Here is a 16,048-nt window from a genome sequence, read left to right as displayed (position 1 = left end):
ACTCCCTTGAATTTTTTCTTTTTATGCTTTAATCCACAACATTGGAATAGATGGGGAACTAGATTCAAAGCCAATGTGGGTCACTGTCAAGTTCCTCTTGCCCCATTTCACTACCTTCAGCTCTGTGCTACAAGCATCTCCCTGTTATAATAAACAGTAGAAAAGATGTGCAATGCAGCCTCCTTAGTGAATGGATCCACACCTGGAGGATCACAGGTGGAGTTAAGGATGTGCCTATTCTCTTGTCATTGAGGTGTTTGAAATATAAAAGAATTTATATATTCACATATATGTATTTGCATACATATATCTAGAGTAACTAATATTGGTATGTAAAATCTTAGATATAGGTATTTATTTATAATATATATATATATACATATATGTATTTGTATGCCCAGAGTCTACCACAGATCAAGAAACATTACAGGTTCCATCAGTTCTTACTTGCTTTCCTTGAGAAGTCATTGAAAACCAAATTTTTCACAATACCTATAGAGTTAACAAAAACAACCCTTTGGTCTGTATAATGAGTCATTTAGACAGTCTCAGACAAAGATATCTGCCCATCATTCCTAGTTCCTTATTGGCTGGAGTTTCTGAAAACCTGGATAAATGTTCCCTAGCAACATTCTTCCTCCATGCCAAGGGGATCAGAGATTGTGGGGGTGGAGTGGCAAATCATGGAGCTTCATTGTCTCTTCGAGACCCATGTTAAATGATGGGTGATTTATTGATTGAAATTTAATTGGAATTAGCAGTAGATTATTATTAAAATATCCTTCCCCAAAATCTATTTTGTACTTATTTTGGGGGGAAATGAACCCTAAAAGCTGTCATAATCAGGAATAATCCCTCATTGTAACTAGGAGAGTACCCCAGTTTTGGGGGTTTTTTGCATTTCATTATTGATTATTTATTTTTGCCATCTTTATCTTCATTCCCTGTCCACTTCTCCTTTCATTCTATCGATCAATAAAAAAATGAAGATAAAAGTCAATTTATCAACTTACACAAATCCTGACATTGATTCTTTCCAAAGCATGTCTCATTAGGTCTCCTAGTTCATCCTCAGGTCCTCCAGCATCATGGTGACTTCAAAACAATGGAGCAGATTCCAAAGTCTTTCGGAGTCATCAGTCAGCTGGTCAACCGACATTAATGAAGTTATTATTGCAAGGCAAGCACTAAATGGGAAATGTTGAGAATGCAAAAAAAAAAGCCCAAAGCAGCCCCTGCCCTTGAGGAATTCCCAGTTTAGTAACGGAGAAAAGATTCGACCAATTCTGTACCAAAAAGAGGTAACTTAGGGAGGATCAACAGAAATGGCCAATTCTAAAATTCCCAGTGCAATTTGCTGTTGTGTGGATTTTCTACATTTGTCATAGACAAAATGTTATTAATGGAAAATAAAATTTAAAATGTGCTGGGTATGCTTTTTTATCAGAGACCTAATTGTTAACTAGTTACCAAGGCACCTCTGCTCACCCAGTTCTCTCTTGTTCCATTCTTTCAACCCAGGACCAGATCTCTTTCTTCATAAAGAAATAGAAAGCACAACTCTGAACTTCCTCTTCAGGATTCCTTTGCATGTAAAAAGTCATTGGCATCATTCCCTATTCAATATTTCTTTCCCCAATATCTCATTGGCAGGCAGCCTTGCTCCTTGTAAAGGTCAACCCTTTTACAAAGATCCTTCATCTCATGACTTCCATTAACTCCTTAAACTTTTATAATCCAGTTTGTAGCCTCATTCTCAGTTAAACTCTTTTGTCTTAAAGCCATCAATTATTTATTGGCAAATCCAATAGTCATGTCTTAAGTCTCAATCTTCTTCCCCTTCCTGATGGGCTTCACCCCCTGACCCTCCTCTCCTCCTGGAGACTGTCTCTGGCCTTTGCTTATCCTCTTCTCTTCTGGTTCTGCTCCTGCTTGGCTGAATCCTTCAAAAACTTCTAATGAGCAGCTAAATATCAGTATTCCCCAGGCTTCCCTACTTTTCTTCTTGTTCTTGTTCTTATTCTTCTTCTTTCTTTATTTCTTTCTTATGTCTTCTTTCCTCCTCTTCCTCTTCCTCCTCCTTCTCCTCTTCTTCCTCCTCCTCTTCTGCTTCTGTTTATTCTTTTCTTCTTCTGCCTCTGCTTTCTCCATCATCTTCTTTTCTTTTTCATCATCTTCTCTCTCTCTCTCTCTCTCATCTTTTGAGTTCCTGTCTCCAGAATTTTCATCTCACACAACCCTTATTTTCCTTCAACACTCAGTCCAAGCACTTCTCCATGAAGCCTTCCTTTCCTGATTCCACACTTGCTAATGGTGCCCTGCCCTAGTTCTCTTGCATTTAATTCCTTTGAATTGTGCCTCTATGTTTTTATCCACCTAGGCATGGATGAGGATCCAATCTCAAAGACATTTTAGTCGTTATCAAGTTCCCTTGCCTTGGAATAATCCCTTCAGGTCTCTGCTCTAAGCATCTCCCTGTGGTGATAAATATCAGTGAGGGTACCTCTTGAGACATTTCAAATAACACAGTCCCAGAAAAGTCTCAAAATCAACCAAAAGACATTTATTAGGGACAGATGTTAATCTTCTCATTGGAAAAATCACCATCTACAAGTTTAAGATGAGAGACATGGATCAATAGTTTTTTCTGAAAAGATCTGGGGTTTCCAGTGCACTGTGGGTCCAATACAGATGAGTATTATGGTGGCATCCAATAGACTATTCAATCCCATAATGCATTAAGGACGACAGAGGTGGGGTATAGTCCCACTATTCTCTTTCTCAAAACTAATCTTGAGCATTATGTTCAGTTCCGGGTATCATAATTGACTAAGAACATTAAAAACATGGAAGTGCTCAGGTAAGAGCAAATGGGGAGGAAGAGTCATGTGTTCATGTCATATGTGACATGGGATGTTAAGTATAGAATAATGGATCATGAGTGTGAACTTGAGAGCAGTCTTCAAGAATAAGTAGAGATGTCTCAGAGAAAAAGGATGAAATCTGGCCTATTTGTCCCTAGATGAAAGAACCAGGAGAATGGGGTGGAGGCGGGAAAGAAGAGGCTCAACAAGGCTCAAGGACAGTGAAAATTACCAAACTTTGATCCAATGAAAGTTGCCCAGAAAATGAGAAAGAGGAACTGTCTTCCAGAGAGGAGGGAAAGGTGAAGAGGCAAATCCAAAAGGATTTCTTCTAGAGTTTCAAAGATCACATTATTTATCTTACGATAGACTCCTTTAGGATAAGTAGTGCCTAGATGACCTGGATGCTATGACATTCAAAGAACTTTAATACTCACTTACCCACTAACTCTACCTGTTCCACAAATTGCTGTATTTCTTTAAAAAACAAAATCCATACTTTAAGTATCCTACTTGAATAAGTTCAGTTCTCCTCAATTCCTTACAATCTATATGTCCAATCAGTTCCCAGTCTGGCCAGTCATCATTCCACCATAACTCTTCCACCTGACCCCTGCTCTCTCCTCACACAACCTTCACCCTACTTCCCACCCCAATCATCTCTCACTTAGATAATGGCAATGGTCTCCTATTTGGGATTTCTGCCTCCAATGTTTTCCCATTCAATCCATCCTCAACTCAGAAGCTACTAAAGGGATTTTCATAAGCTCAGATCTCACCTTGTCACTCTTAGGTAGTGATGTGCACTGGCTCCCTATGACCTCTAGGATCAAGTACAAACTTCTCCAGTTGGCTTTGAAGATCCTATAAAACCTAGTTTCTACTTACCTTCCCCACCTCAGTGGACATTACTCTCCAGACTGAAGTGTACAATACATAGTGACCTTCTCTCTGGTTCCCACAAAGAATCTTACCTCTTGTGTGCTTGAATTAAAACCATTCTCCTTCCTCACCTTTACCTTATTCAATCCATCTTTTTCTTCAATACTAAACCGAGCATGAAATTATCATGAAGTCTTTTCTTCCTGAACACACACCTCCTAATGGTGGCCTTCCCAATCTTCATTGCTTTTGACTCCCTTGAATTTTTTCTCTTCATGCTTTTGCCCACAACATAGGAGTAGATGGGGAACTGGGTTCAAAGCCATTGTGGGTCACTGTCAAGTTCCCCTTGCCCCAGGACAGTACCTTCAGCTCTGTGCTCCAAGCATCTCACTATTGTGATAAATAGTAGGAAAGGTGCCTAATGGAGCCTCCTTAGTGAAAGGGTCCTCACCTGGAGGATCCCTGTATCAGTCAAATCACAGGTGAAGTTGAGGACGTGCCTATTCCCTTGTCATTTAGGTTTATGAATTAAAAAAAGAATTTATTTATGAATTTTTATATGTGTGTGTGTTTGTGTGTATACATCTAGAGTAATATATTAATAGTGGTATGTAAAAACTTAGCTATGGACATAAGCATATATTTGTGATAGACTACCCCATAGATGTACATATGTGTATAGATCTAGGTATCTATAAATAAATAAATATATGTGTAACTATATTTTCATAGCCAGAGCCTAGCACAGGTCAGGAAACATAACAGTTTCCATCAATTCTTACTTGCTTTTCTTGAGAAGCCATCAAAAACCAAATCTTTCACAAAACCTAGAGTTAACAAAAAACAGCCCACTGGTCTGTATAATGAGTCACTTAGACAGTTTCAGACAAAGGTATCTGACCACCATTCCTGGCCTCTTATTGGTTGGAGTTTCTAAGAACCTGCATCAATGTTCCCTAGCAACACTCTTCCTCCATGTCAGAAGGGATCAGAGACTGTGGGGGTGGAAAGGAGAATTATGGAATTGGATTGTCTCTTCCAGATTCATGTGAAATGATGGGTCATTTATTGATTGAAATTTTATTGGAATTAGCAGTATATTGTTATTAAAATCCCCTTCCCTAAAATCTATTTAATACTTATATTCAGGAGAACTGAACCCACAAAGCTAACATAATCAGCAATAGCCCCTCATTTTAACTATAAGGGGACCCCAGTCTTAGTTTTTTTCATTGCATTATTTGTTTATTTATTTTTGCTGCATTTATTTTCATTCCCTGCAGTCCACTTCTCTTTTTACACTATTGTTCGATAGAAAATGAAAATAAAAGATAATGTCTCAAGATATACAAATCCTAACATTGATCCTTTCCAGGGCATGTCTCCGTAGGTCTCCTGCTTCATCGTCTGGTCTTCTGGCATCAGGGTGGATTAAAAGCCATGGAGCAGAGTCCAAAGTCTTTCAGAATCATCAGTCAGCTGGTCAATCAACATTTATGAAGGTTTTATTGTAAAGGAAGTACTAAGTGGGAAATACTGGGGATACATATAAAGCCCAAAGCAGCCTCTACCCTTGTGGAACTCCCATACTAATGAGAGAGAAAACATACAACCAATTCTGTACCAGCAATACATAAAAGAGGTGATTTGGGGAGGATCAACAGAGATGACCAAATGTTAAATTCCCAGTCCAACTTACTGTTGTGTTGATTTTCTACATTTGTCATGGACAAAATGCTAATAATGAAAATTAAAATTAAAAATATACTGGGAATGCTTTTTTTTCAGGGAGCAAATTGTTAACCAGTTACCAGGGCACCTCTGCTCATGCAGCTCTCTCTTGTCCCATTCTTCAACCCAGGACCAGATCTCTTTCTTCAGTAAGAAGTAGAAAGCACAACTCTGAACTTCCTTTCCAGGATTCCTTTGCATGTAAAAAGTCATTGGTATCAACCCCTACTCAATATTTCTTTCCCCAATACCTCATAGGCAGGAAGCCTTGCTCCTTGTCAGGGCCAACACTTTGACATAGACTCTTCATCTTATGACTTCTTTCTTCCAACACATTGTTCCCTAATTCACTCTTCATCTCTCTCTAAAACCTTTTCTCTCCATCACCCTCCTTATATATTGGTGCCTTCCATTATGCTTTCAAACATACCTAAATGTGTCACATCTTTAAGAACCTTCTCTGGGACCTCAAGCTACCATCCTCTATCTTTAGTCCATTTCACAGTGCAACATCTAGAAAAAAAGTCTGCTCTTTTTGACTCTGTGTCCAATCTTTTCATTGAGTTCTTAAACTTTTGTAACCCACTTTGTAGCCTCATCCTCAATTGAAACGTTTCTATCCTGAAGGTATCAATCATCTATTAACTGATAAATTCAATAGTCATGTCTCAGATTTCATTCATCTCCCCCTCTGACCCTCCTCTCCTCCTGGAGACTCTCTCTGGCCTTTGCTGATCCTCTTCTCTCCTGGTTCTGCTCCTGCTTGACTGAATCCTTCAAAAACTTCTAATGAGCAGCTAAATATCAGTATTCCCCAGGCTTCTCCTCTTCTTCTTCCTTCTTCTTCTCCTTTCTTTCTTCTTCTTTCTCTTTCTTTTTCTTTCTTCTATCTTCTTCCTCTCTGTCTCTCTCTCCTCTTTAGGGTGCCTGTCTTAAATATTTTTCTATTCAGTCCATCCTCAACTCAACCAAAGGTTTTCTTAAGCTCAGAATTCATCTTGTCACTGTCTCACTGATGTGCAATGACTCCCTATGGCCTCTAGGATCAAGTACAAACCTCTTTAGTTGGCTTTGAAGATCCTATAAAACCTGGTCTCCACCTCTCTTCCCCACCTCAAGGGACATTGCTCCCCATCTTGAAATCTGCAATACAAACCAGCCTTCTCTCTGCTTCCCAAAAGATCTTTCACCTTCTGTCTCCCTGAATTTATTCTGGTCTCCCTCCTTACCATTTCCTCACAAAGCCCTTCTTTTCCTTCAACACTCAATCCAAGCACCATTTCTACTTGAAGCCTTCCTTTCCTGATTCCACACCTGCTAATGGTGGCCTGTCCTAATTCTCTCGTATTTAATTCCCTTGATTATTGTCTCTTTCTGTTTTTATCCAAAACCTAGGAATGAATGAGGATCCAATCTCAAAGAAACTTGTGGATGATATCAAGTCCCCTTGCCTTGGGACAGTCCCTTCAGCTCTGTGCTCTAAGTATTTCCTGTGATGATAAATATTAGTGAGGGTATCAAATGGAGCCTCAACAGACACCTGGAGGTACCCTGTGTCAGTGAAATCCCAGGGAAAGTTGAGGATGTGCCTAGTCCTCTTTGATTTAAATTTTTTATATATAAAGGAATTTACATGGAAATATTTATATTTTTATCTATCTATCTATAAAAATCTACATTTACATATTAAAAAGGTATATACATATATATAAAAACAGACATAAATATAAATATATTTGTGGTATATGTGTAATGATATATATATTTGATAATATTTGTGAGTCATTTAATTATACATAAATATTCTTATATGTATATATGTGTGTAAATTTATTTCTATTCCCAAAGCTTAGCACAGGTCAGGAAACCTAACAGGTCCCATCAATTCTTATTTGCTTTCCTTGAAAAGCCATTGAAAACCAAATCTCTCCCAAAGCGTGTAGAGTTAACAAAAAGCAGTCCTTTCTCCCCTGGTCTGTCTAATGAGTCGCTTAGTCTCTGGCACACATATCTGCCCATCATTTCTGGCTGCTCATTGGCTGGAAGTTCTGAAAACCTGCATCAATGTTCCCTAGCAACACTCTTCCTCCATCCTTATCAGAGGGAATCAGAGCCTGTGGGGGTGGGGTGGAGGATCATGGAGCTGCATTGTCTCTTCCTGGCCCTCTCTCTCCCTTACCCCATGTATCAAGACAAAGAAGTAAACAATCATTCTCATGGACTTTGTTCCTAGGATTCAGCCATTTTCTCTCCTTACAAGTACAAGCCTGGTCTTTCAGGAGTCTCCTCCTGAAGCTCTCTTTGATGTCGTACACATGAAACCTATCAATTCTATCATAATTCCTCATATTTTTCACCCTTCTACATATGATTTCAGGAGCATACTTGATATTTGTGAAGTCAGAGAATAGGTGGGAAACAGTAAGCAGGAGTTGATACTGAAAGACCTTGCTCATATAGGCAAGTGACTTGCCCAGAGTTCTTGACCTGTGTCTCCTGGAGAGATTTCAAAGATTTTTATACTATAAGGGGTTATAATAATGAATGGGAAAACGTTATATATTTATTTTCCCAAACTTAAAACAAAAATATAAGGTTTCTCTTAATTATTTAAATGTGTTCTTCTGGCATGGGGTTCTAAGGCTTTCCTAGATGTCTAAGGGGTATAGAAAAAAATAAACAATTAAGAAACCTCAGACTACACTAAGACTGAATGAGACAATGTTGAAACAAGGAAGAATCCCTATCCTCAAAGAGCTTCTAAACTAATGGGGAAAATGCACAGAAGTCTTTTCTACAAATAACTGTGATACAAGGGGGTGGTGAACAGGCTCTGGAAAAAAAAGGCTGGCTGAAGGAATACAAGAAATCTGAGGAAGGACAAATGTCTTTTCTAGGCTTCACAACAAAAAGAAGAGAGAGAACCCTGGTGAGGAGGGCAGTGGAAACAACCCAGGCAGTAGAGTCCATGGTTACCTTGAGTGGAGGTCTCAACATATTGAGGGTCTTGCCCCTTTGTTTTCTGTAATTCCCTCATCCAACCCAGAGCTCAGTATACAGTAGGCCCTTCATAAATGCTCACTCTATGGGTCACTCACTCAAAAAGCATTAATTAAGGGCCTTCTATGTACCAGGCTCTGCTGGTAACTATAAGACCTAAGACCATTTCCTTCTCTCAAAATGCTCCCGGTCTAATTAGAAAGAAAGCTACCAGTGGGATCAGTCCAAACAAGATACAGACAGGATAGATAGGAAAGGATCTCAAAGGACAGACCATGAAAATTTGTAAATTCTGTATGATTTATTGATTGCAAAGAAATTGTGATTAACAGCAGGTTATTTTTGAAACCCCATTCCCCGATATCCATTTAAATAATGGTTTTCAGATTAGCTGATCTCTAAATCCTGCCAGATAAAAAGGAATGAACATAAAACTCAATTCTACTTTGTGGAAGAAAGGAGATGCTAGTTTATTTTTTCCATTATTCATTTATTTTCAATACATTTGTTATGAGTTCCCTTGCATTTCTCCTTCCCCTTATTTATGCTTTGGTGGCAAGGCAATATGTTTAAATGACTTGTCCAAAGTCATACAGCTATTTAATTATTAAGTATCTGAGGTTGGATTTGAACTCAGGTCATACTGACTCCAGGGTTGATGTATTACTCAGTTCTTATCCCTTTATTGAACTTTGAAAGAGAAGAAAAATCCTCGCATTAATTATGTATAGATCAGCAAAATAAACACCAGAAGCCCTTCCAGAATCATGTCTCCTTATACCTCCTGCTTGTCCATGGCTCCTCTGACATCATGGTCACTTCACTGGCCATGGAGCAGAGTCTCAAGTCTTTGAGGGTCATCTGTCAGTTGGTCAATCAACCTTTCTGAAGCTCCTACTGATAGCAAAGCACTAAACACTAAGGGCTGAAGTTTTCAGGGAAAACCCAAAGCAGCCCTGGCCTTGAGGAACTTCCAGTTTAGTGGGACAGAAAACATGTAGACATTTCTGTAAAAGTAACACACATGAGATAACTTGGGGAGGTCCAACTGAGAGAAGGCAGTTGTTCCAAAGACTTCAGGGAGATAAGGAAAGGCTTCCTGGAGATGGTGGGATAGTAGTTGGGACTTGGAGAAAGGCAGAAGTGCCAAGGCACAGAGGAGGAAGGAGAATGTCAGGAGATATTAGGTATAGCCAGAAAAAAGTCTAGAACTGAGAAGTGGGTAGTCTTCAGTGTCACTGGATGGTAGGAGACTTGGAGTAGAATGGGAGATAGGAGAAGACAGGAAACTTATGTTTGAGTTTGTGTTTGTGCATATGACAGTGGGGCAGGGAGCAGCAAGCAAGCCCAGGTCATGAGTAGTGATGAAAGCCCAGCAAAGGCGTCCATATTTGATTCTGCAGAGGATGAGGAAACACTAAAGTTCATTGAGCCTGGAAATGCCATGGTCAGTCACAATTAATTATACTCTAAGAAGATCCCTTTGAGCAGCACTACTTGGTGGAACAAAAGTCTCTTGTGATCTCTCTTTTGTTCCAACAGATAGTCCCCTAATTCACTCTTCCACTCTCTAGAAAACCCTTCCTCTCCCTTCCCCTCCTTATATATTGGTTCCCACTAATATTCCTTCAAACATAACCAAGTGTCCCCCATTTTTGAAAACCTTCACCAGTCCCTCAAGTTAATATCCTCTATCTCTACTTCATTTTCCTATGAAGTATTAGATCAAAGAAAGAGAAAGTTCTGAAGCATGGCTTCCCATATAATAAGGACATAGATTTACAGGAGATTGGAAACTTGGAGGATGGCCCAGAGGAACATCTACAAAAAGAGATTGTCTGCTCTGTTTGACTCTCTGTATAATTTTCTCATTTCATCATTAAGCTTTTGTAATCTAATTTGTTGCTTCATCTCTAAATTAAAACTCTTCTATTGTTAACCCACCAATTATCTATTAATGAACAAAGCCAATAGTCTTGTCTCAGGTCTCAATCTTCTCCACCCCCCCATCCCTGATGCCATTTACCCTGCTAACCATATTCTCCTCCAGGAGACTCTCTTTGTCCTTTGCTCATCTTGATCTCTCCTGATTCTGTTCTTGCCTGGCTGACTCCTCAAACTTCTGATGATCAGTTAGATCAACTATGTCATGCCTTCTAAATATGGCTGTTCCCCAGGCTTCCCTTCCTCTTCCTCTTCATCTTCTACTTCATCTTCTCCCCTTCCTTCTTCTTTTAGGTCTCTCTCTCTCTCTCTCTCTCTCTCTCTCTCTCTCTCTCTCTCTCTCTCTTTCCTTTCTCTACTCTCTCTCTCCCCCTTAGTAGCTTTTTAGATAGAATTGTCACCTCTTAGAAGATGACCCCCCAGATATGTATTTCCATTTCCAGTCTCTCCTGACCTCCCCAGTTTTCTCTTGAGATATTTGAAATGGCAAGGTCCCAGAGAAATTTCAAAATCAACCAAATAACATTTATACAGGAAAGATTTTATCTCCTCATTGTAAAAAAATCAACTTGACAAATTTCAGTTGAGAGAGACAAGGATCAATTTTTACTAAACCATCTGAGGGTTCTAGTGCACAATGGGCCAATACAGATGAGTATTGCAGTAACAGTCAATAGTCCTTATTTAATCCCATGATTCATTAATGCCTATAAAGGTAGAGTATAATCCTTCTATTCTCTGCCTTTCTCAAAACTTATCTTGAGCATTATGTTCAGCTCTGAGCAACATGGCTGATGAAGGACATTAAAACATGGAAGTTTCCAGAGAAGAGCAGCTGGGAGGGTGAAGGGTCATCTGCTCATGTCATATGTGACTCAATTGAAAGAGCTTGGAATGAATAAGGGAGTAAGGGAGCATGAGAGGGGATATGAGAGCCATTTCCAAGTAAACATAGGAATGTAACAAAGAAAAAGGAGAAAGTCTGGCCTGTTTGACTCTGGAAGAAAGAACCAGGAGGATGGGGTAGAAGCTAGTAAGAAGAAGCTCAATACAACACAGGGTCAGAGAATCTGCTCAACTTCCTTCCAATGAGAACTGTCCAAAAGGTGACAAAGGGAAATGAGCTGCCACAGGGGAGGAAAAGGTGAGGATGCAAACCTGAAAAGGTTTCTTTTAGAGCTTGAGAGAGCACATTATTTATGTTATGGTGGATTCTGTTAGGCTATAAAATGCACTAGATAACTATTTGATTACAATTAACTTGAAAATTCCTTGATGATATGATTCTTCTTTTCCACTTACTCTACCCTGTTCCCCAAATTTTCCCCTATCTGATGAAAACACAAACCATGCTTCTAGTCCCTCAGTTTCATAACCCAGTTATTCTCATCAGTTCTTCTCAACCCTCTCCCTCCACATAGCCAATCAATTCCCAATTAGGTCAATTCATCCCTACACCATATCTTTTCCATCTGACCCCTGCTTTCTCCTCATACAGCCATCACCTTACTTGTTACCCCAATCACCAATCACTTAGATAATGGCAATAGCCTAATTTAGGGTCCTTGGCTCTAGGCATTTCTCTATCAATTCTCAGCTCGGTAACTACCAAAAGGATTTTTGTGAGATCATCTCTCATTTTATCAATCTCTTAGGGATGAGCAGTGGCTCTCTGTGGGCTATAGGATCAAGTATAAACTTCTTCAGATGACTTTGAAGATCCTATAAAATAGGATATAAAATAGTCTCCATCTATCTTCCTCAGTGAAAATTACTCCCCATCTTGAAGTCTGCAGTACAAACTGGCCTTCTCACTGTTTCCCACAAACAATATTTTGCCTCTTGTCTCCTTGAATTTAACCTAGTCTCCCCTATTCATCTTTGTCTCACTCAATCCTTCTTTTTTCATCAGCACTTAACCCAAATATCACATCTACATGAAGCCTTCTCTTCCTGAACTCAGTCCTGCTAATGGTGGTCTTCCCTGCCTCCATTGCCTTTGAGTTCCTTGAATTTTTTTATCTTCATGCTTTTATCCACAACATAGGAGAGAAGAGGATTGGGAACCAAGTACAAAGCTAGTTCTGGTTACTATCATGTTCACCCTGCCCCAGTACAGTCCCTTCAGCCCTGTGCTCTAGGCATCTCTCTGGGATGATAAATAGCAGCAGAGGTGCCCAATGAAACCCCCTTAGTAAAATGGCCCTCACCTATGAATGTCCATGTATCAGGTGGAGTTGAAGATGTGCCTAATCCCTTGTCATTTAGGTTTTTGAAATATAAAAGAATTCATATATGCATATATATTTATGTTTATGTTTTTGTTTGTGTGCATATCTAGAGATACATATTAATACTGATATATAAAAACATAGATATAGATATGAATATATGTGGAATATATAGACACAAATATGTTCATATCTATATATACATAAATATATCTGTATCCACAGAGCCTAGCACAGGTCAGGAATCTAACAATCAGAATCTAACAATCTAATCTAATCTAATCTAATCTAATCTAATCTAATCTAATCCATCAATTCTTACTTGCTTTCCTTCAGAAGGCATTGAAAACCAAATTTTTCTCAAAACCTATAGAGTTAACAAAAAGCAGCCACTCTCCCCTGGTCTGTCGAATGGGTCACTGAGACAATCTCTGGCAAAGTTATCTGCCCATTATTCCTGGGTTCTCATCGCCTTAAAGTTCTGAAAACTTGTATCCATGTTGCCTATCAACAATCTTCCTCCCATGTCAGAGGGGATTCGAGATTGTGGGAATGGAGTGGAGAATCATGGAACTTCATTGTCTCTTCCAGGCCCATGTTAAATGAGAGGTAATTTATTGATTGAAATTTAATTGGAATTAGTAGTAGATTATTAATAAAAATCCCCTTTCCAAAAATCTATGTAACACTCATGTTCAGGGGAACTCAACCCTAAAAGCTGTCATAATCAGTAATAATTCCTCATTGTAACTAGGAGGTGACCCCCAGTTTTAGTTTTTTCCATTTAATTATTTATTTATTTTTACCACATTTATTTCATTCTCTGTCCACTTCTCCTTTATTCTATCAATCAATAAAAAATGAAAATGAAAAAATCTCTCAACCTATACAAATTGTGACATTGGCTCCAAGGTACGTATCCTTAGGTCTCCTGCTTCATACTCGGATCCACTGGGATCATGGTGGCACTAAGTGGGAAATGCTGGGGAGGCAAAGAAAGACCAAAGCAGCCCTGCCCTTGAGGAGCTCCCAGTCTACTGAGGGAGAAAACATGCAACCAATTCTGTACCAATAATAGATACAAGAGGGAACTTAGGGAGGATCAACAGAAATGACCAATCCTAAAATTTCTACCTCAATTTACTGTTGTGTTGATTTTCTATATTTATCATAGACAAAATGTTAATAGTGCAAATAAAACTGGAAAATATGCAACACATACTTTTTCCCCAGAGAGCTGATTGTTAACGGGTTACCTCGGCACCTCTGTTCACCAAGCTCTCTCTTGTCCCATTCTTTCAACCAAGAACGTGGTCTCTTTCTTCAGTAAGAAGTAGAAAGCACAGTTCTGAACTTCCCCTTCAAGATTACTTTCCAAGTACAAAACTATTGGCATCATCCCCTACTCAATTCTTCATTCCCCAATATCTCATAGGCAGATAGCCCATCATCTCAAGCCTTCTCTGTTGTTCCAACAGATGGTCCCCAAATTCAAACTTTATCTCTCTTTAAAACAATTTCTCTCCATCCTCTCCTCATATATTATCTTCCATTATGTTTCCAAACATAACTAACTGTGCCATATCTTTAAGAACCTTCACTCATCCCTCAAGTGAACACCCTCTGTCTCAAGTCCATTTCCCAGGGGAAAATCTAGGAAAAAAAGGCTGTCTACTCTATTTGATCCTGTTTGACTTTTCATTGTCCTTAAACTTTTATAATCCAGTTTGTATCCTAGTTCTCATTTGAAACTCTTCTATCCTTAAGGCATCAGTCATCTATTAATTGACAAATCCAATAGTCAAGCCTCAGATCTCATCCCCCCCCCCCCATGATGGATTTATCACATCTAACCATCCTCTCTTCTGAGAGACTCTCTCTGGTCTTTATTGTTCCTCTTCTCTCCTGGTTCTATCCCTGCCTGGGTGACTCCTTCTCAAACTTCTGATGATCAGCTAGATCGACTACATCATGTTCTCTAAATATGAGTGTTAGCCAGGATTCTCTCCTTTTTTCCTTCTTTTTCCTTCTTGTTATTTGTTCTTCCTTTTTTTCTCTCTCTCTCTCTCTCTCTCTCTCTCTCTCTCTCTCTCTCTCTCTCTCTCTCTCTCTCTCTCTCTCCTCTCTCTCCCCTCTCTCTCACTTCACTTAATTTTTGGATTGAATCATCAGCTGCTAGCAGATGACTCTCAGATGTGTATTTCCAGCCCCAAGGCTCTCCTGAGCTTAAGATCCAACTCACCAGCTCCTTCTTGAGATCTTTCAAATTGCAATGTTCCAGAGAAATCTCAAAACCTATCAAATGACATCCCATGGGAACAGATGTTTCATAAGTTTAATATGAGAAAGATATGGATCAATAGTTTCTTCTGAAAAGATCCATGGGTTTGGAGCATACAGTGTGATCAATATAGGTGAGTATATTGGGACAGTCAATCCACTTTATTCAATCACAAAATACATTAAAAAGGGCACAGATTCCATGACTAGGGAGGTGGGTGATGGTCCCACTCTTCTCTGAATTTCTTATACCTCTGCTTGAGGTTTATATTCAACTCTGGACATTTTTGACTAAGGATATTGGAAACCTGGAAGTATCCAAAGAAAAGCAGCCAGAAGGGTCAAGATTCATCTGTTGTCACATGTGGCTTAACTGAAGGAGCTTTGGATATTAAACCTAGACAAAAGAAGAATTAGGAGTGATTTGAGAATCATCTTCAGGTATAGTTAGGGATGTCAAAGAGAAAAAGGATTAGATTTGCTCTGTTTGGCCCCAGAAGAAAGAATCAGGAGGATGGGGTGGAAGCTGGAAAAAAGATTCTCAACAAGACTCAAGGTCCATAAGAATTGCTCAACTTTCTTCCAATGAAAGTTGTCCAGAAAATGACAAAGGGGGATTATCTTCCAGGGGGGCGGAAGGTGAAGAAGCATCCACGAAAGGGTTTCTTGTAAAGGTTCAAAGATCATATTATTTATTGTGTGTACTTGAAAGATACTTGAAAAGGGGGGTAAGGTAAAAAATGATTATAATTATAATTTGATGCAAATGGAGTCAATGCTGCTTATCAAGTAAACAATCTGTGATTTCTTGATATCAATAGGAATTTACCAAGCAATCAAATAATTGAACTGTGATTGATGATACTTGATTAATAATATTAGACTGATAACACCAAGGGAAGAGGCACAAAGATTTATAATTTTAAAAGGAAAAAAAGGAGAATGTGAATGCTGAGTAAATTCTATTCAATATATTTAGCACAGTGAGGGAATAAAATACATTCCCATTTGGGTTTTTAAATCTAATTTAATCTATAGGGAAGAGAGGGGACTGAGAAAGGGAAAGATAAGGGAAGAAGGGACTGATAAAAGGGAAGGAAAGGTATAAGTGAA

Source organism: Macrotis lagotis, chromosome 8, assembly GCF_037893015.1.
Source record: "Macrotis lagotis isolate mMagLag1 chromosome 8, bilby.v1.9.chrom.fasta, whole genome shotgun sequence".
Lineage (NCBI taxonomy): Eukaryota > Metazoa > Chordata > Mammalia > Peramelemorphia > Peramelidae > Macrotis > Macrotis lagotis.
Note: the sequence above shows the minus strand (reverse complement) of the source record.